The 22,473-nt window shown below is 42.2% G+C and overlaps 1 protein-coding gene across 1 annotated transcript in view; it reads left to right on the top strand.

Annotated features, from left to right (window-relative positions):
• RNF150 (ring finger protein 150) overlaps window positions 1-22,473 on the top strand; it is a 126,699-nt gene that overhangs the window by 95,479 nt on the left and 8,747 nt on the right. The window lies entirely within an intron of this gene.

Consider the following 22,473-nt stretch of genomic DNA (forward strand, 5'->3'; position numbering starts at 1 on the left):
GCAATCCTGAGGGCTGACAGCAGAGTCCATGGATGAGAAACTTGCACCAAGGCCAGAGGGTCTGTCCCGACACTCAGGTAATGAGGCAACAAACCACAGAGCTCCCAGAGCTCACTCACACATCATTGGTATGTTGTAGCCAGGAATCTTCGTCTGGATTTCTCATCTCACAGTGGAATACAGAACTTGAATATTAGTCAGTTGTAGGTGTGGAAGTTTACATGCTGTCACCACCACATCCAAAGTGGTGCAATTTGCAGTAGTTCCCAGCAGCAGAGCCATTTGGTCTCTTTTTGTAGTGGAGCTCACAGTAAAGATGAGTTCCTTGGAATCAGCCCCCAGCTTCCAACCATCAGTGCTGGGAATTTGTACCTCTAGCTGGTATATGTGGCTTTGAGGCTGTTCAGGCACTCTGAAAAGTAGAGCTTAGCATCTCAGGCAGCCTGAACTCTAATCCAGTGAAAGCGGGCATCCAGAACCACCATCTAGTTGTGGTATGAAACCAAACGCTAACTAAATCAGAGGGCAGCTGTAGCCTAAATAGCTGGGTCATAGCTGTCATATAGTTGGGACCTAATAGGCATTGTGGCTGCATATTGTATTCAGGCTTTGTATTTCTTATTTCCAGAATCCTCATAGTTACACAAGGCTAAGCGTGTCCTTTCTGTGAACTATCCTGCCTGGCAATTCATACGTGCTGACGCTGATTGCTCCTAGGAATTTTTGCTGAAGTTACTAGATTCTGGCCTCTTTACATAGCATTGGTGACGGAAACATACTCCAAGGCTGAATTTGTGCTAAATGTTTTTCTTCCTCTTGTTTCTGAATCTCTGTAGACTGCCTCCCATGCAGTCTTGACATGGCAGCCTGTGCCCAGCACCACAAGCACCCATCTTTGCGTCCCTTCTTTTTCCTGGCAAAGTTCAGTGGTCCATGATATAAGGGACTTGCTGCCTCTTCCCACCCATTTCTGCAATACTTTTTGCTTAATTGCTGTTGCATCCTTTTGGTTTGTTGATTAATCATTCTGGTATTGTTTTCTTGGTTTGGTTTTAATTTCCCTTTCCAGCAAGTGTTCAGAGCCAGAAGGGCTCCCACAGTGTGTCTGGAGGGAAGATATTTCCAGAGTACTGTTCACATCGGGTGAAATTCTGTCTCCATTGAAATCTGGTGGCAAAGCTCCCACCTACTTCAGTGGGAACGGTTTTTCATTTCTGGAACTCAGACGGTGCTTTTCTTTTTCTTTCTGTGAGTGTGCTCAGCAGACGTTTCCTCTTCTCTCCCTCCCTTTTTCTCCCCGTGCTCCTGAACAGATGATGGCTTCCAAAGGACCCTTGGCAATGCAGTGTGCTGCAAACATCTGGATGGTCTTCACATGGGGGGGGCCTGTCCCTGGGGTTCTTTGCTAAACCAAACTTCTCCGGTGTAATAGCACTGAGTGCTAAAAAAATGGACAAGCAGTACCTCTCAGCTGGCTTCTACCGAGATCCAAGCCCTCATGGGCATGTCTACAGGCCAAAGGCTGTTCAGTATGTAGTCTTAGTGACTGCCTTGTGGTGGGATTTCATGCAGGATCCTGGGATAGCGTCTTAAAATGTGGTATTTCTGTAATCAGTTGCTGAAAATGGATGGATGGGAAAAATGAAAAACTGGAATTGGGGGGAAAAAAGGAGCATGAAAAAAATGAGTGAAATACATAAGAGTTCATCTCAGCAGAGTTTCCTGCTTTGACCTATTAGAGCAGGTCCAGAGGAGGGCAAGAAAAATTACCAGAGGACTAGAACACCTCTCCTATGGAGAGAGGCTGAGAGACTTATGGCTGTTTGGCCTAGAGAAGAGAAGACTGGGGAGAACTTCTTGCAGCCTTTCACTATATAAAGGGCACCTACAAGAAAGATGGAGAGAAACCCTTGGGTATGTAGTAACAGGACAAGGGATAATGGTTTTAAACTAAAAGAAGGTAGACTTAGATGATGTATAAGGAAGAAGTGCTTTACTGTGAGGGTGAGGCCCTGGCACAGGCTGCCCAGAGAAGCTGTGGCTGCCCCATCCCTGGAGGTGCTCAAGGCCAGGCTGGATGGGCTTTGAGCAACCTGGTCTGGTGGGAGGCGTCCCTGCCCATGGCAGGGGAGATAGAACTAAACGGTCTATAAGGTCCCTTCCAACTCAAACCATTTGATAATTCTATGAGTCTATTAATGTTCAACTTTCAAGATGGTACGAAAGAAGATAATGTAGATATTTTTCCCCAGTAATGCATCATAGCAATTTGTGCTGCCCAATTTTTTAGTACTGAGTTATACAAAATGTCAATATGACATCTTTGAAAAATCCAGCATGGGTGGAATTTCCTGCTTTACAGACATCGTGAGTGTGAGCTAGACTAAGGCTTAACTTGGCTAAGGTCTGAACTTGAAGAAGTTCTGAGCTGCACCAGCTTTGGCAGAGTGGAAGGTGGATTTGGGATTTGATACTTAGCAATATTATCTGGGTCAGGCTCAGCCGGGGTTGAATGATATGGTTTAAAAATGTAGTTCACTGGGAAAGTAGCGTCTAAATGCTTTAAAAGTTGTGTGATGCTTGCAAGAGAAAAAGTAGATTTTTTTTTTCATCTTTTATAGCATCTATGATCATTAATGTCCCTCAGCCCGTGTAGTATTTTATAATCTCTGCAGTAGATAATAGGCACTGACTGAGTCTTTGCTCTGTGTTGGTAAATACCCCTAGATTTTCAATTTAGACAAGCTTTTATCCTCTCTTCAGTGTGATGTCCTGTCATTACTGCATGAGGCCTCAGAAATCCCACCAGTACTGTCTCTGTAGCTGGAGTAAAATTCATAAATAATTCTACTGCAAAGATGGGCAGAGGTTTTAATATGAAAAACCACAAACTCTCCCCAAAGGTGTCTCATTACCTGCAAAGTCTGCTGAGTTTGGCAGGCTGTAGAACAGCATTGGCAGTCCAGGGAATATCAGCAGTTCCTTTTCTGCCTCCCATTTTGTTCCTTCCTTAAAACCCTGCCAACAAGTAGCTTGTCATGACTGTTAGGACACTTTCAAGTGTCTTCGATAGCTCTTCATTAAATCTATTAATATAGCTTCTCAAGTAATTATTTTGATCTGTGTATGTCTAAAATGTCTTTGTGAAGAATAATCAACCTTTGGAAGAGGATGAAAGTGCATGATAAGAGTCTGATCCACTGTTGTCTTGTCACCACTTGACTGTTCTTCTTTGCTATTAATAGTGTTTTTTTTAAGCAGAAGTAAAGGGGGAGGAAAAGGTGGGAAAAGTCCCTAGACAGTAGTTAATACGGAAAGTTATTAACACTTGCATTAGCACCTAACATGGTCCTGGAGACAGAATGCTGGTGGGACCTAGTTAAAGACTGAGCAGATTGGGTCCCATGTGTCTGAGGTATGACATAAGTCCTGGTGGCTCTATTAAAAGCTTGTGCGGATGTTGCACTGAATAGTTATCATGGACTGAAAATGCCAGTGAGCTGAGGTCCTACATTCATTTTGAGACTCGCACCAGTGCCAACATAGCACTGGTGGTTTGGAAGGCCAGCAGTGGTTTGAAAGGGTCACTGGGTGAAATACAGCAGGCATTAAAAATGTTTTCTGCATTGTTACGTATACCTTAAAGACTCGTGCCAGGCTGTGTGAGTGGATAGTTTTTTGGTTATAAAACTACTCTTCTTTTCCATATGTTGAGACATGAAATTCAAAGTGTTTCTGTACAGCAAATAGCAGAAAGATGTTCAAAATGCTATGAAACAAGGACCAATTTAAAATATTTTTTTTCGTTGTTGGTGTTTTTTGTTTGGTTTTCTGTTTCACATCTGCTATATGCATTGTCATTGGATATAGAGCAAGCAGGAAACTATGTTTTTTTATCAAATGTGTCTTATTCCCCTTAAACACGCTGAGCTGTCCCTGTGGCGTTATCAGGGTGTACATGTGTATCACATGTACAAGTACATGTGATAGTGACTGCATCTCAGCCTACAAGACTTGTGCTTCTCTCCTGCAGAAAGCCACGGGGCAGTGGTAGAGGAAGATGCTGGCCTAGACTTGGTTTCTGGAAGAGGGTGGTGGTCTTTGCCTAGTGGTTTAGACGTAATTGTGAGAAAAATCAGCATCCCATCATGATGTCTATGAAATTCTGGGGCAACAAGTTTTTAAATCATTGCAAAAACAGTTCTGTGGCAGCCGTGCAGCCAAGGCTGGGAAGCCTAAGAAGTAAGTAACGTACTTCAGTAGTGACGGCTCCCATTTATATGTCTCTGCATACCATTGCTGTGGCAGCTACCAGCTTGCCTCTCTCTGTCACAGATTACTTACTCCTGTCTCTGTGTTACCCTTTTGGTGTGCGGCTATGTTGCGAGCCCAATCCAGAAGCTAACCATTTTTTCCCGGGTTATTTTCCATTTGGATCAGTTCCCTGATGCAGAAGTAGTTGTGCCAGTACAACAGGAGGAAAGAAATGTGGAGTACAAGAGAAGAGGGTCAAATAAGCCAGCTATAACAATGCTATTGCCAAAAACAAGCTCAGTATCTCAGAAGTACAGCTAGACCCTACACAGCTGTCTGTTTTGCCCAGAAATCAGAATAAACAAATAGGCAAAGTAAACAAGAAGTTTCAAATTTCATTTGAATAATCACACCAGAGTATACAAGCATCTTGTTAATAGTCTCTGAATATGAAAGACATAAGGGATTTATTATCTATTATGATGAAACTCAATTAGTAAGGAAAAGTGCCATTGTAAAAATTGTGATGGCACACAAATATGTCCCTAGAAATACCATTTCCAGTTGTTCTGCTCGTGCATTATATATGTACAGGGGAAAAGGGGACCTGAGGACTGGGATCAGGGTGAGGTAGCTTACATCTTTATTTATACTTCGCTGTCTCAGGTAGGCATCTAGATAAAGCATTGAACAACAACGTGTTTAAAGAAAAATCGACAAACAATGTAGAGTCAAATACAAATCTGAACTGCAGAGAGATGACTTAATACTAGTTGTTCTCTTTGATTTATTCTTGGAGAATGAAAGCCTTGCCTTGCAAGAGATGTTCGGCATTTTACTTGCAAGCTGCTTGATTATTTGGGATTCAATCTCACATCTCTAATGTCTGTGGAGTTTTTGTTCTCATCAGTTTTTACACAAAAGCCTCCACTGAAGTCATCAGGAAGAGCTTTTTAAGTTACAATGTGCTACAGAGATTCTCAATCTTTTTTCTGATCAATTCAGGAACAAAGACAAATGGGAGACACAAGGGACCAGCTGGGATCAGCACCTGAAAGTAAGAATTAAGAAGTCAGACCAAGCAGCAGCCCTGTAGCTGGGCAGGCAGAGAAAAGGCAGGCTTCCAGGGTCAGTCCTGCTGGTTGCTGCCGTTGTTTCAGGCAGATAAGCAAAGCAAAATTAATGCTTGAATGTACTGCACAGACCCCAGAAGCCCCTGTCAGGATCTACTGTAGCAGTCATTATATATACAGATAGTAAAGGATGGAGCCACTTCTGAAAAATTCATGGGTAATAGCACATACAGAAAGCAAACAAATCTAATAAATTTAGTGGGGAAAGGAACGACAGTGAAAAGCCAGCTGTGCCTATGGGAGGGTGAAAGCGTGAGGCTGAAATACTGGAGCTGCTCGTAGAAAGTAGTGCCGTATTTGCCGCAGTCATCTTTGATGCTGCTTGCATCGCTTCATAATGGAGCATACATTTGCTTCAGCACTCTCATAGTGTCACGACAAGTTTGAAGGTGACTCAAATGAAGAAGTAAGCCAGGCAAAAGCTCTACTGTTGTGCTATTTCTAGTCATGTTTTTTTTCTCCTTATTCATCTAGGCTAGTCAGTGAACATGGGAGAAAATCATTTTGCACCTGGAAACCATCTGGTTTCTCACAAGCATTTAAGGGACCACAAGCGTGCTTACACATGCATTTCATGTGTCGTAACCAACAGGTCTGAGTTGCCTTTAGAAACAGAGTAAGTGAAAGAGCTGTGTGTGTGCCTGTGTGGTTTTGTTTGACAGATAAATAATCTTTCAGGAGATTTCTGGCCTGCAAGAAACATCCAAAAGTGATGTTCTTTAAGTTTTCTCCAGATTCTTGTGGGACAGCAAAAAAGAAAAGGTAGTCATATTTGCTCATGGAAGGAGACCAGTCATGTCCTAGCGTGGTTTTGAGACAGCTCGTTCTTTTGTTACTTACCTCCAACTCCAGCTGAATTCAGGGTGCTTCAGAGATGCTTGAGGGTGACCCCAGCAACCAGTCAGTTCACCTAGATGAGAGAGTTCTCACTAAATCTTCAGGAACTTGACTCATCTTCTTGTGCCGGGCGTGGGCAGTTTTAACCGAAGATAGCTCCTGAAGCTGATGCTTTGAAACTGATAGGCCAGGTGGAGAAACTGGCTTATGGGTGTTTTTGGAGAACATGAATGACCAGAAGAAATGTAGGTAACAGGCAAAGCCCAACATCCAAAAGGAAATATCCCAGCTACTGACCTGAGTATTAGGAACGGATTTTCTCCTGCCTCAGAGTCTGGGGAGATGAGGGAGGTGGGTAGGCCTTCACATTCTCAGATGCTGAAAATAGGGCCCACACACTTGTGTTTTAGCCCAACTAGATGCCATTTTTGCCACTCCACTGACCAGGTCAATATCCTGAGGAATATACTCAGGCTGTACTCAGCATAGTGCACAGGGGCATCAGAGCTGCATTAATGAATATCTGGGCTTCCAGAGTGCTCACGGAATATATGATGGAATATCCACTCAACTCGGTATGTTATTGTGACTGTCTTTTGCAAGTGCAGACCTGTGACTGTTCTTTTCATTGTAATTCATATCAAACATATCTATCTGAGGCACTCAGAGAGCAGACAAGAACATACACTCTGTTTTGACAATAATTAAAGCCTATGTTAATACAGATATTAACGTGCAAAACAACTTATCTGCAGATCTCTGTGGTGAATTTCTGTTATGTTTGCCACTATCTCGGTACCATAGTGCTGTAAGACAGTGAAGAGCCATATTCCTTCAGGGAGAATGCATTGAAAATGTGTAGAACAAAGATACTACTAGCAAAGTCAGAGAAGCATAGCAGAATATGAAAAGCACTTAGCTAAAATAGCTTTATTAGATTGCAACATCTCAGTGGAAAAAAAAAAAAATCACCCGAAAAAGGTTTCAGATCTGCCAGTTCCTTTTGCAGTTAGGTAAATACGGCAATATTTTCAGCTGCTAATATTTCTTTGGAAGGCAGCCTCCAAATGTGATGTCAGGTACATATGACAAACCTTGCTTCAGGTTTTGCCTCTTGTGCAAGGGATATTGAAGATGAGACATCGCTAAACTTTATTACTTCTTTATAATTGCTTTTTGAAAAGGTAGTGGCACCAGAAAATTGTCTTTCTACGCATGAAAAGCTATCAGTCTGTAAGGCCAAAATAGTCTCAGAGTAGGATACTTTAGAAAAATGACCCTCTGCAACCTGCTCTGGGAGATGTAATGTGCATTCCCAGATGCTGAGCAGCCTGCAGCCTAAAGGTACACTTTTAAAAGAAACACTTTTTCAGAAAAGCTGTGATAGGAAGACTATATTTTCAGTTGTTCACCCTCAAAAGTGCCTTGTTAAACTACCATATTGGCTGCATATTCCACAGGGTGGAAACAATTACATTTGTGTACAGTAATTTCTTCTTCTGTCTTTCTTAAATGAATCCTAAAGTTTCTTTGTGATTGTGATTGAAACATGCAAGTTCACTTTTCTTGGAGAAACAGAAAATACACTGTAAATTCATATTCAGCTTCTACCAGTCCTTTTTTCAGACTACATAAATAATGTAACAGTATTTTACCTTTAGTTTACAAAACTCTCAAGGTCTAAATAGTCTTCTGGAACCACCACTGCTTGAAGAGTGGAGTTGAAATTGAAGAATTTGGATGGAAAAGAAGGGCAGAAGGGGTTAAAACTGAACTTAATTTCATGAAATGTTGATTCTGACTGCAGTAGTGTTCCCAAGAGAACTAATGAATCAGTGCAGAGGCATTTTAATTCTTTGAAGTTCTATGGTTGGTTTCCAGGTTTTAAGACAGCTTTGGTATTTTAACTTTTCCTGGTACCTGTCAGTGCATATCTCTTTCTTCTACATCTCTGAAGAGTGTGAACACTCACAACTCAAAAGAAGCTGGAATAGGAGTATATATTCACAGCAAGATTGAAATGGACAAAATCTTTTCATACAGGGAAACAGTGTTTGAAAATAGCTCTGTTCCAATTTGAAGATGTACTTGTGGAGAGTTAGGGAGGTCTTGATCTCCAAGTGGCCTGATGACCATATTTTATTGTAATATTCCAGCTGCAATTTGTCAGAACTTAAATTGACCTTCTCTTCCACTGGTCAAAGAAGAAACTCCAGAAGTGGATGTCTCTGTCTTGGCCTTTTTCTTGTTCTCTTGAGCATTTCAGTAAAAATCCATGATGAAACCAAGGAAGGGGGGTTCTGATGCCAGAAGCTGCTCACCTGAAACTACATTGTGACTGTAAGCTTATTTGAAGGGAAATTTTAAATGGGCCTAGGTTTATGTAACCTAAGACCAGTTTCCTATTGGTGTTCCTACTGGGTTTCCTGCTAGCCAGCCCCAGGCCTTCAGGGACACTTGGCCACTGACAAGTCAGACTGGGTGCTAGGACTGAGGTGCCCTTGAGGCTGGATCTAGTGGCATTTAGGTGAGACCGTGTTAGTCTTGCTGCTTATTGGCATGGTTGCCTCTCTCTGGGTTTTAATTGTCACATCTTGCATTTTGGAAGCGGCTAAGCAGAGCTAGCTTTGTTGTGATGCTACTTGTGTGAACTGAGAGCAAGGAAAGCAAAGAGGAGCTGGTCGAAAAAGGAGAGGGAGTTTGCTTGTACCCTTGCTTCAGGGTGATGAGACAAAACAGTTGGCCACACATGTCAGGGAGTCAGATCAAGTTAAATTGTGCCATATCCTTGTTCATAAAGGTTCATTTGGGTGAGGAAAGGGAGATGGGCAGGAAGGAGAAAGGGGGTTAATTAAATTAATTAAAAATCTTTAACTCAATATGCTCGTTAGTTTGGTTTCAGTTTATGTAAAGGCTGACTTTTTTCTTTAAATAAGTGATTTTTTGTGGATGCATTTTCAGACAAGATTCGAATGTAGCAGGCCTGGCCTGGCAGATCTAAGATTTATTTTTTAATAGGAAAAAACAAACATGTTGAGCTACTGCAGCGTTGTCAAAGAAATGAAACTGTTGACCTTTTTCTTTATGAACACTTTTCTCAGTTGTTGTTCTGTACTCATATGCTTTTATATGAAAGTGCATTAATATACACAGCCTAGCTTGTCGGGATGTTATCTGGTACACTAACCCTGCTAAGAGAAGAGAACATTTTGGATGTTTCTTTTCCAAGTAGATGGTAATTCTCTACATCTCTTAGCCATATTTTAATCCACGCTTCATGTGCCTGTGATGAGTTTAAATATGCTTGGTTTTCTTTCCTTATAGAATGCTTTTGGTTACATCAAAAATATTGCTAAATCCTTTAAGCAACCTGTGAAAGCACCTTAAAGGAGACACAACAGGCCTTAGATGTTACTTGTCCAAAAATAGTAGGTTTGATACAGTCTCCATACCTTTTTTTTTTTTTTTTTCTGATTCCTAAACTAATGGAAAGAGCCACATTTCTCCCAAAGACAGCTCTGTATATACAAATTAAATGAGATTCAATTATTTAGGCTGACAGGCAGTCCTGGCAAGCATTTCTGCTGGATACTCTGGACTGTTTTCAGCTATGTAAGTCTACTATTCTCATCCTACTAGTACTCAGTCTCAGTTATACAAGATTTATAGATTAAACCACCGCTGAGAGTGTCATACCCCGCCTGTCAGTCCACAGGTGTCCACAACAATTTGAGCCATTTTGCATCCCATGCTAAGTGCCAGCCCACGGCCTGGCACAAGTCACGTGCTGCTTACAAGTGCCCTGTGCTACACAGGGACCTTCATGGTATGTAAACCATCTGAACAGTGGAAAGCTCTTGTTTTAGGAAGTATGGAGTGCAAAAGTTCACATTTTGATGGGGAGAATGCAGTCTGTGACCAGGGTCAAATTCAGTCCTCAGTCAGAGCAGAGATGGCCACAGCCCTGGGTGGAAACTCATGCTGATAGCAAAACTATTGAGTAGGCAGCAGGAGGGATCAGAGCTGGAATAATTTCTGTTCAAAAACTGTATAATTACACCAGAATCTAATACGTGTTGCAAGGTTTGATAGGTTTGTGAGGTTTAAAAGAAAGGAGTGTTAGCAGCTGAACTCATCTGTCATCAGAGGATGTAAAAAAAAAAAAAGTTTAATCTCTGTGGGTTGATGTTACATGACGGGTTCTTTTGAAAAGTAGGTGTGATAGCTTTTAACTGACATCTGGCTGCAGTTCTGCACTGACAAAGAGATGAAGTAAGAGGCTGGGGAGCTCATACAGTGAATGATACTAATTCCTAGCAAATCTGAAAGGGATTATATTGTGCAGCCACTACAATAGTGGAGAGTAGGCTCAACTACCCAGGATGTCCCTTGCAGAGTAAGTCTCCTAAGGCTTTGTCTTTAAGTTAAGAGAAATATTCCACATTTAAAAAATAATAATAATAATAAGTTGTTCTACTGTAGCTGTTTTGAAGCATGATTTCTGTGCTATCTGCCCTTTCTTGCTATTATTTTATTAAAAACAACATCGTCACTTAGACTCCAGAGAAGATGAAAAATCTGAAAACAGTGAAGCATTTCACATTGCTTTAAAGGAGACATTTATGGAAGCTCCAGCAGTTGGTACTGACTCATCTGCAGTATTTGCCAGTGTTCAGTGAAGGACAGGGCTGTGCTCTCCATGTGTGCACGAGGGAGGACGGGATACATGTACCTATCAAGAATGCATCTGAACACAGCGCACAAGAAATTAAGTTTAGACTGTTCTCAGTTAGGGTAAAATTTCCCTATCTAAGGATTCTGTGAAACTGAATATTAAAGCTTTCTGTTGGAGTATTTAAGTAGTCCTTAGGGCCTCAAAAGTGTATAAAGGTTGTAAGAAACTTGTAGGAAGGAAATTCAAATTAGAAGAATATGTTACTTTGAAAACATCTAGAATTTATTTTTAAAAAAACTACTGCAATTTAAATGAAATTAAGGGCTGACACTTTTGCTTGTCACGTTATTTTTCTTCATTAAGAATGCACATATAAATGGATGAAATTGTTTCTTCTGTATGGAAGGCTGAATGTTCATGTTTTATTTAATCGATCATCCTATTAATTCTTTAGTGTTCTGTGCAGGCAAAAGCACTCGGTTAATCAATTGGATTGGCTTCCCCGTGTATTCAGAAGAATGTCTGTTTACCTGCGAGCCCACCGCAGCATTGCAGAAATAGTACGGCTATGGGGTATGGCTGTAGTCATCTGTTCAGGTTCTTACCTTGTTCCAATGCCTGTATCAGAGCTAGCTGCAGGACGTGGCATTGCTGCTGATGCCCTGTCTTCAGAAATGACTACGTCTTCCAGCACATGGTGGGGCAGGGAGCTGGGCCAGGCACCCTCCAGAGGTCCTCCCAACCTCAACCACTCTCTGAAGCTGGTGAGACTGGAAAGCGCTCTCATTGCTTTTAGACAGGGGACCTCTTACAGAGTCACCGAGACACTGTGCAGTTGAGGCTCCATGGTTCTGTTGTTTTTTCCTCAAGAGATTTCTTGCACAGCCAAAGTGCACTTAAATCAATGTTTATCTTTTGAGCTACAGTAAGTAGATAAGCCATGGCCTCTAACAAAACATATAATTGAGCTGTCCAATTCAAATCAGGTTAGACTGTCCTGTAGAGTTCAAGAACATATTTTCACTGGGTTGTTGTGCTGTTTCTGTGATGTATTCTCCATTTTTATGGACTTAAAGAATTAATCTTTAACCTGAGCAAAATACTTTGGTCAAATGTGTCCCAGTGTTTTGGGGGCATGTGTCTGACAGTCCTACAGGGGCATGAGCACATGGTGGGAGACTGGAGATGGTCAAATCCTGCAAGTCCACGTGTGGCTGGTGGAAGGCAAAACACTGCTTTCACTGCGTGGTGTCAGAGGAAAAGGCAGCAGCAGAAGAAGCGTGACACAAAACGTTACAGTCTCTGTGTGTGTCTAATGTTTGTGGGCAGGCCTTGGGTAGTGCAGAGGTGCTGGACCTTGTGGGCGGATGCCCACTGAATGCCATCCCAATCTGCCTGGACTTGGCAGGCAGAGCAGTCCCACAGCTGTGCCCTGCCTTAGGCATTGGAGCTGTTGCTGCAGCAGAGCCAGCCCCATTCTCAGGCGTGTTGTTCCCTTATACTAGGCAGGAAAGAAGACTCTTTCCCCTTAAGGTACAACTTACACTGCTAAAAGCTGTATTTTGCGTAGGAGTAAAGATGACATCCCATACATTGGTTCTTCCACCATGACTGTGTTTTGTTGGTGCTTTTTTTTCTCTTTTGGCTTCATTACCATGTGGATTTTTTCATATTTAATGAGAAGATGTCCCTGGGTGGAGTTTTTATTATGGACGTTTCTAATGGGTTGAAATTTCAGCCAAGGATCATCATCACCAACATGGATGGTGAGAAAGTGATCTGTACTGACACACACAAAATTCAAGAGCCTGAGAAGTGCTGGGCTAATGACTTGACCCTTTATCCTGGAAATGTCCTGAGATCCCAGGTGGAACCTGTTGGAAAGAAGGCAGGAGAGACAGTAGGAAAGATGATGTGCATGCATTTTGTTCAAGTAACCCCACCACTGCTGGGCTTTTCAGCAATCTCCTTGTGTGCATTTTCTCATTAAATCCTCTAATATACATGCACAGCCATTTTTGTGATGCCTTTGCACAGGGCTGTTTGTTGTAACTGCTCTTGAAAGTTCAGTCTATGATTCATCAGTGTGATGGTTTGCTAGTGGCCTCGCGTTTTGGAGAGCTTATGCAGTAAATGGTATTTAAAGAGGCAGATTTGAAAATTGCACACATGCTGCCATGGTGAGCAAGCTCAGCCAGACTCACATGAGCTTGTTGAACCTCCTCATTCAAGAATTAACAGGAGTTCACTTTAAAGCAAGCTGTTGTTTTCTCTTACAGCTGTGTGCATACTTGTAGTTGAGGAAGCAGTTCATGGTGATTAAGCAGAAATGTTTTTTTTCTGCTTGTCACAGCAGCCTACATTTGACAACAGGTTCTCACAATTAATTGCCCCCATGCAGATTTTTGCTGGCTAGTAGCCACCTTGTACATGAGCTGAAGTGAGAGTGAGAAGCTCCTGGCGTCCTTGAAGAAAAGCTGCAATAAACTGATCTCTCTTAAAACAGCCTCACCAGATCTGGATCTGCAGGCCCCCTTCGATGCTGTAGTCTTGTGCCTATGGTTTGCTTCTCCAGGCCCTAAACCCCACTGCTCGCGTTCACCTGAGTCCCGGAGGTGGCATTCCCAGGCATGCCATGGCTCTGGCTGTCTTTGCAGGATCCAGCAGTGCCGAAACCATCAGGCACAGCTTGTAGCAATAGGCTACAATTTCCCCCAGGTCCATCTGGACCAGCAGATGCTGTGGAGCCCCAGCCAACACCCATCTCTACAGGCACTGTGGGACAGGCTCTTCAGCTGCTGCAGCAGGGAGGAGGGTGCCCGTGGGGCGAGTATCCCTTCCCTCACTCCTTCCAGCCAGGAGCAGGGCACAGAGCAGCAGAGCACAGCAGAGCTGCTGTGCAGGTGTGCTCAGCAGGGACCAGCAATGAGAAGGAACGACCTCAGCTCTGTGCAGCCACAGCTGCCAAGGAGTCCCCCGAAGAGATGTCACAATCAGACCAAGAAAAAGGTTTTGGAAACCCCTAGCTCACATTGAGCCTTCTGCTTTGATGTTGTATCGTGCCTGGGGGGACTGCAATACCTCTGTGGTGTGGGATTTGTGTGGCGTTGGCCAGGATGTCTCTATATCACTCTGAAAGGATGTTTCCTCCTTGTGCTCGTTAAGAACAGAACTGAAGTTTCTCTTACCATTAGGTGCTTGTTCATTGAATCTAGTGCATTATGTGTCTGAGTCAGACTGTAATTTCCTTCTGCTTTCAGCCATGCAGGAAGCAGAGTGCACTGCTGACATGTGCTCTTAAAATATAAACAGAAAAGTTCAGTGACAGCAGCAGTCACCAGTATATAGCCCATGGAAACTGTGATATACAGTTAGATTGTGTGATTATGCTTCTTGTATGTAAAGTCCCTTTATTATGCCAGCCTGACAATAGGCTGTAGAGCATGTAGCACATGCTGGTGTTACGCACTTCTCACCTCAGCTACTGGAAAAGTCCTTGCAATATTTCTTATGTCCTATTGACACAAACAAGCATGATCATTTTTAACTTCATCACTTAATGCTGTTTGTTTTGCAGCATCACTGAGGAGCCCTGGTCATTCAGCAGCTGCCAAGAAACGAAGTAAAAAAGTGGTCTCCAGGGCTCACCTGGCAGTTTATAGGTTTAGCGTTGTGGTGCAGCAGGGACAGCCTGCAGATGTTGAAAGGCAGGGAGCGCCCCTTCCCGTCTCTACCTCAGTATGATTCTCTCCTGAAGTTGGCTGCAATACTTGCCCTGTGTCTGAGCCAGCCTCTTCAGCTGCTAACCTACAAAACCTTTCGTTAAGTTAATTTTCAGTCATTTTTGTAAATTAACTTCCTGGCCAAGACTTCCTGGCCAAGCAAAGGAATGGCAGGGCTGACTTCAGGGTAGGTGTCAGGAGGGCAAACTAAGGCAGGGGAGCTGGCCTCGCTGCTCGGATCTGCCATGCTGCCGGTACACAAAGCTATAGTTCAGCTACCTCAGAAACTAGGTCTGCATGCAGAGAAATGAAACAGAAGAGTAACAGAAATGATCAAAGAAAAATGCCTGCACGTGATGTATTCATAGCGGTGCTTGGGAGTGTGTGATAATAGGGAGGGAGTATAGTTCAGTCTGGGCCTAAGAGACTTCTTGTAATTTGGTCAAGAGTTGAATTAGGCTTTTTGTTTAAAGTGAAATGGAAAATTTAATTTAATGTTTCTTAAGATTCTTAGAGAAGTGTAGGAGATGTCAGGATGTTACCAAAAGCAGCTAAAATCTTTCACGATTGGAAACCTTTAAGTCACTAAGGTCCTTAAGATCAAAACTGCCATGTGGTTGCAGCACAGTTCTTTGGTATTTCTGAATCTTTTTTTTTTTTTAATGAGATCTTATTTTCTGATTTTGAATCAATGCCTGAATAATTTAATGTGTTCTAAATAATAATTATTTTTAACATTTATTTCTCAAATTTACCGTGGTCATCAGATGAACATGCTCTCCTGACCAGAGTTACAGCTGGTGTGGTATGTTGGCACTGACAGTGTCTGGTGGCAAATGGTAAGAAGGGCGTGCAGCAGCATCCCACTGCTGCTCTCACCTTCCAGACAGCAGGAGGGTTCAAGGAGGAAGGGAAAAGCAGCTTTGAAGAAGGTTTAAGAGGCTGGACACCCTGCTGCAAAGGAAGCAGCATGGGTCTTGTCTGGCAATCAAACATGGGGGTTAGCTGGTATGAGAGAATAGAGGGCAGTGCAAGGGACCTTAGTGTGATGACTGCATCAACTGTTCAGATAATTTCTCTTATTATATTTTGACTGAGTTTCCAAGCGACAAGAGAAAAGACCCAAGGCATGGGGAGAGAGAAAATGATATTGCGGTAACTAGGCCACAGAAGGAGTTTCCCTGCTGGTCCAAGGGCAGGAACATAATGAGCATGACCCGTAAGAGTAAGGAGAAAGAGGAGAGCATACCAGAAGCAAAAATTCTAGGTTTTCTTGTGTCATACTTGGCAGAGGCGTGTTCATTGTACCACAAAGAGGGCTGGCAGCTCCCCTCTGAGACAGCTGATCAAGAGTTCCCAAAATGTCAACCAGTTTCTTATAGGCAGAAGACAAATCAAAGTGTTGACTCCTAAAATGATTTTACTATGTGCTGTGAATTTCAAAGACTTGTATATTGATTCACAGACAAAATTCCAGAGAGGTAGTATGTGCTCATTAAAATGTATATACATTTATAAAATGAAAAAAATATATATTTTCCAGCCTATCAGGTCCAAGTGTCACCATGCAATAACATCTGGTATGTGTTCTGCCCCATTTGCTCAGCTAGAAAGCAAATGTGTTTGCTATCTGTTCCATGTGTTTTATATCATCTGTCTTTATTTATTTATTTATTTATTTTCCCTTTTTGGATAGAACATTTGGGTGGTGATACTTTCCATGCTGTTTATTAAAGTGAGTTTCCTGGTCTTGCCAACACACAAGATGTCTCCTCAGGTAACTGGTATTAAAGTTTATTGCCAAAGTATAACATGTTCCAAATTTAGGCTTCAGAAAATTGGTTACGTTACTAATAATATGCCCCCCACTTCTTTTTGTTTGTTTTGATGCTTGACTTGAGATACCTGGATATGATTTCCAGAAGTGCTGAGTACTTACAGCTGTACCTGAAGGTCACAGAAGATATGCCTGAGGCATACAATGTGCAGGTTAATGCTGTAGCTGAAAATCAGTTGTAGCACGTTTCGTTTGAGCACCCAGAGTTGGTGAATACTTTGAACAGTGATGCTTCTACCTCTCAGTAGCTCATCTCTAGAATGATGACGATGCTACCCCTTCATACCCATGGTGTTTGAAGATGAGGAACTGCATCTTTGGCTGTTTTCCATGAAAAGATGCTGTATTTTCTCCAAAGATGTATCTCCCATGGAAAGATTAAAGAAAGCTTGTTACCCTTACACTCATTAACATAACACAAGTTGCCTTTGCAAATGATATTTGTGTTTTATGTCACGTCTAGGCCCACCTATGAAGGCCCTCAGCTGCTTAGATCCAGTTAAACACATTCTTGAAACGATTTCTTACTGAATCTTGCCAGGTCACAGCATTTGGTTCTTTCTGGTGTGCTGATGTTTGGATAGTCTTCGCAATGTGCTTCAGATGCTGTCTGCATTATCCTCAGGATGAAACAATGTTGCCATTAGTACAGTCACAGAGCTCTGGCTTGTTGTCTGTGGAACAGACTCTAACCTTTTCTTCCAAAAAGACTTACTATGCTCAAGTACTTTTCCCCTTGCTGTGCAGATAAGTTTGTCTGCAGTGCTAGGGAATACCAATAAAACACTTCCCCAGGACTATGTTCTCAGCTGCAGCCAGCCAGACTTCTTCATCCATTTTATTAGCCTCTGTGTACAAAAGAACCGTGTTAGTAACAGGTTTTTTATAACCCTCTCCACTCAAACATAATCCCACTGCTTCTTTTGCATTAGAGATTTTATAGGCATTTTTAGTGCCTTTTATTTCAGTTGTTTTGTTGGTGCTGTTATGGCCTGATCTAAAGTGTTATGATTATCAGGATGATATGGAAGGAATTTGGCACTTATTTTATAAAATGATCCAATAAAAAGTGTTGGATGATTAATTCGGGAATAATTTTAAGAATCAATAGTGTTTTTACAGAAGACGGTCGTAGCAATAAAAGAAGTATGATTGGTACTGTTGTGGAACTAGTTGCCATTTGAGGTGCTAACTTAATAGGACCGTGCTCTTTTTTTTGGTGGATCATAAGCAGCAAAGCGATGCTGTGGCAAGGTCGTGCTGAGGGGGAGCAATAAGCTCTGTAATAGTGAAGTGCGTGCTTGGGCAAAGAAAAATGAGGGCTCTAGAAATGTCTCCTCTCTCCTGTCATAACTCAAATGTGATGGATAGCGTGTTCGGGTTGTTACACTGGAAGCAAAGTCTGAAAACCACTGCTTGCCTTGGCAGGTCACTGTGGCGTTGTCCTGACCAGAATCTGTTTTTGTAAAGGTCCCTTATCGATGCCTCTACTGACCCTGGATGTATTTTCTTCTCGTGTCCTCAGAGCTACAGCTGATGGTCACATTCCTGTTTTCTTCTGGAGCAAAATGCTTCGAGACACATCTGACTGGGGACAATGTTTTTTTAATAGAAATGAGCACCGGACTAGGATAAGGTTTATGCCACCACATAAATTTTAGATATTTTTCTATACCTGAGGGCTAACCTGTCACCCAAGATTGTGTGAATTGGCTTGGTTCTACCTTCAGAAGATGAAGTGCTATGAAATTGGATATATTTCACAGTAGTGAAAGTGTGAAATGAGTAATGAAATAAAGCCTATTTTTTGCCATATATTTATTGTCAGAACCAGGTTTTGGAGTCCCATTGTCTGCTCTGCAATTTCGGCCACCTAGAGATGAGGTAATAACTAATAATATATTTTTTTTTCAAAGTATCTAATTAGATGAAGAAATCAATAATTGTTCATTTCTCCTCAAAGCTGGGCATCTACTGTCAGGAATGGAAGGTCTGGGGAGAAATGAGACTTGTGCTAAATGCTCAGCATTAAAGACAGGCAAATAGGTTACACCTCAGTCAGTAGCACGATAGCAGCTTTTTCGTGCTCTCTGGTTCCTGACATAAGATGAAGAAAATCATTAGCAGCTGCACCGCTCTGTGCAGTGGTTTAATTGCATGCAGCGCAAGACTGAGCTCTTAGTATGCTGAATTAGTTCACGGAGCGCTGATAATAGATGAGGGAAGGGAGGCTGACTCCCAGCTGAATAGTTCATTGCTGTGGCCCATGTTTTTAATCCACAAGAATAGGAGATTGCTGCCTTTAGTTACACTTTCAGTAGATGAATTACACATTTGGTGACAGCTCTCATTTGACATGTAATAATCAATACTTCCCTACTTACTCCCCAAAGGATGTAATAGCAGAGAGCTACCTGGAGGTCCAGAGGAGGAAAGAAGTCTGTCATCTTAGGCAAACCTTACAAGCATTCAATGCTGAGCAGCTTTAGCTGAATAACATTTTATTGTATTTTTTTTTCTGTCGATTTCCTGGATGCAGATTGATTGCAGACCTCTTAGCCCAGCCAGCGGGTTCTGCAGCTTTACCAGCCCTGTGAGCATGTAGGGAATCTCAGCATCTGGGGCAAGGAAGAGCAATTTTAGGAGAGCCCCACTGCACAGTCCATGTCCTAGGGATGTCAGAGTGCAATCAGATGCAGCCTCTTTGGAAGGAGCACAGTGGGGAGCAGGAGTGAGGCCTCAGTAAGTGCAAAACCCACCACAGTTTCAATGATGTGCTCCTTTTCCTTGCTTAGGTCATTACAATTACATCTCGGTTTGTGCTGATGCCTGTATGTTTACATGCAGCATGTGGTATTTTTGTAAATGCATTTTTCACTCAGTGCTGAATGCTTAAGTCCTTCCCAAGACTCTTGCAAACAGTGTCAAATTCTTAGAAACTGCAGCCTAACTTTTTTCTTTGGGCATATTCATTAGTCTGTGACAGCTACACACTTACTCAGCATTAGGAGTAGCAGCAGCAGTAGATAACCATTACTAGTGTGAAGTCTTACTGTTTTAAAGCACCCGGGTAATTAGCTATTTTCATCCTTGTTTGATTGCAGTTATACTCCAATATAAACATTCCTTAATGAACTTTGCAGCAAGTGAGGCTTTACTACTGTTGCATTAGGGCAGTTCCACATCTATGGGGTAACATTCTTCCCATGTTAGCAAAAATAAGTTTGAAGTAACATTGACTAGAGAAAGAGTTTGCTTTATTGTGCCTCTCAAATGAATGTGTGTCAAGGAATGTAAGTAAGTGGAAAAAGTCTGTCTGGAAGTAGGCAGCATGCTGTGGTGTATTGCGTTTCGCTGACATGAGAGGAATGTGGCAGGGAGGTCTACAGTTGCTGGCTGTAGGTGCTAGCGCTCAGACTGAGAAGCAGATTGGGATGTGCCTTTTGCTTCATTAAGCAAAAGGCTTTATGCCTCTGGCGTGAAATGCTATAAAACACAGTGGAAGTATTATATAGTATTTGTTATTAGGCAGGGCTGTCAATATTAAATATCCAAAATCACAAGTGATACAAAATAAAAATGTGTAAATATTTGGAATTAAAAGTTTATTAAATAAATTCCTTTTTGCTTCTCAAGATTTCTTTTTAAGTGAAAGCTGAGACCTTCACTGAAAAAGTTGAGATCCTCACCTTACTTCAGAGCTCCAAGACAGACAATAAATTTTACAAAACTAGTAAAAATGTGATAAAAGTTCTCAACAGTGAGGCAGGCATGCTCTGGAGAAGCTGTGCGACTGTGTAAGCTTTGTCACTGTAAATGGGAGCTAAAAGCCAGGGATGCAAAATGCAGGCCAAGCTCCTGGCACTTGCAGTTTGCTTACCTTTAACAAAGGTCCCTAACCGTGCTGGCTCACCTTACTGAGCAGCTGGCCAACAAAAACCCTCTCACCGGTCTAGAAAGGCTGTGCTGTGTGGGGGAGGCAGAGCAGAGCAGTTTGAAGACTTGCAGCCAGATCTGCACCCAAAGATCCCAGCAGATGGTGTAACCTCAGCAGCCTCCCTGAGATCCATCATGTGCGTGTTGCGGTCAGTAGTAGGACTCTATTTACAGGACCGAGCACGTAATGCTGAGGGATGCATTAATTTCCTTGTCTTGCCTGCATCTGCCAAAGAAATGTCAGCGTTGATTCTGCAGAAGTGAAAGGAGTGAGGAGTGGTGATGTCCAAGTTTTTCTCCTCGCTCTGCTGAAGCAGCGGGCTGCAGCTTTAGGATGTTGAACAACTGTACCGTTAGCAAGCGAGGGAGATGGAGCGTCCACGTTTCTGGGCACTTCTGCAGAACTGGAGAAGCAATGCCAGCACATGGACATTTTTAGGATCCTTTGTTCATTTTTCTTACTGACCTGCACTTCAGTCCCAAAGAAAACAAACTGCAGAGCCTGTAGGACTAAGAAGGAAGAGTTGCTGTAATTTATATAAAGTTTTTAATATAAAATTCAAGTTTGCTATTTTGAAAAGCTTGTGCTTCTGTACCTACGTGGGTTAGAAAGTTGGTAGGCAAGCTGTAGATCTGCTTTGTTCTGTCCAGTCTGAAGGCAGTTGAGATCTTTTTCTGCTTTGCAACGTGGAAGAAATGGCAAATCTTGTAATAACATTTCAGCACCACAAACACTTCTCCCTTGGCTCTCTGACACTTGGTGTTGGGCACTTGGACTGCCCATTCAGCATGCACGTGCCTCGCTCCCACCATTCAGCCCGTTCTTTCCTGCACAGCTCTCATTCAGATGAAAATCACCTTTCTCTCTAAACTCTCCGAGCAGCTATTTAACACTGCCATGCCTTGGGGACATTGTCAGGAGAATGTCAACTTTCTCTTAGGTCAACATTTAAACCACTATTGTCGTTGTTTTTTAAGAATTGTATTAGTTATACTGACGAATTCCAGTTCATCACCGCTGGTTCCAGTGGTCTGGAACCAGATGGTTCTGGCTCGGGGAGCTGTGACCACTGCACTCGGTGCTCTAGGCCATGGTGTTGCACTTCTGCACTCTTGGGTCTAGCAGTTCACCCAACGGTTCCATGTCATTGGAGCCCACTGAGGTCTGCGTGACATACCATTTGGTTTGTAAGGACCTACTCCACCCCCAGGAGAAATATTTATAGTCTGAAGCAATGCCTTGAAGCATTTTGCTACTGTCATATTGATGGGGGAAAAAAATGCACAGTTATAGAGAGGCTGTGTGTATTAATTATTTATCTTGCAATCAAGAAAGTATAAAAATAATCCAGGGTGAAAAATGGGGAGGGTTCTAAAGGAACACGCTGGTTCTTTCAGTTTGAATAATGCAGACCTCACTGAAGCTTTCTCTCCAGAACATGAGGTCTAATCACAGCACAAGTAAATAAATGCTTTTTCTCTGGAACTGACTTAAAAATCATGTAGCTCTTGAGAGAAGACTAATTGTGCTCACTTAACTTCAAGTGAATACATAAACTGTGAGGAGTTATTGTTTTCCTGGCTTCCCTGTAATCTTTCATATTTGTTATTTTTTAGATATTCAACTTCTAGACTTTTTAGCATCAGTCAAGCTCTGCTTCTATTGTCTGAAAAATAAATATGCAAAGGAAAAACTGCCACAGATTTTAATACCTTGTATTGTTACGGTGTAAGTACCATCGTTGTAATTAAACCGCTTGAACACAGAAACCGTCAACTTCTTCTCTCAGGGACTCAGCCACCCAGGTGATTTTTGTGCCTTTGAAAATCTCCCCAGAGATCCAATGCACTCTGCTTCTCCTGAGTGTTCTTGAAATAAAATTAGCTTTTAGTCCTTTAAAATCTGTTGCTTTTATCTGCTACTAAATACATACAGAGTAAGCACTGCAGGATCAAAACAAAAATAAGTTATTCCTCCCACACTTGTAGTTTTGATGGGATTTTCAGTTTCACAAAAGTCAATAATCTGATTCTTTCTGTATTCGGGATCGTGGTGGATTGAGGTAGGTCCCTTTGGAC

The sequence above is a fragment of the Anas platyrhynchos genome, chromosome 4 (assembly GCF_047663525.1).
Source record: "Anas platyrhynchos isolate ZD024472 breed Pekin duck chromosome 4, IASCAAS_PekinDuck_T2T, whole genome shotgun sequence".
Taxonomy (NCBI): domain Eukaryota; kingdom Metazoa; phylum Chordata; class Aves; order Anseriformes; family Anatidae; genus Anas; species Anas platyrhynchos.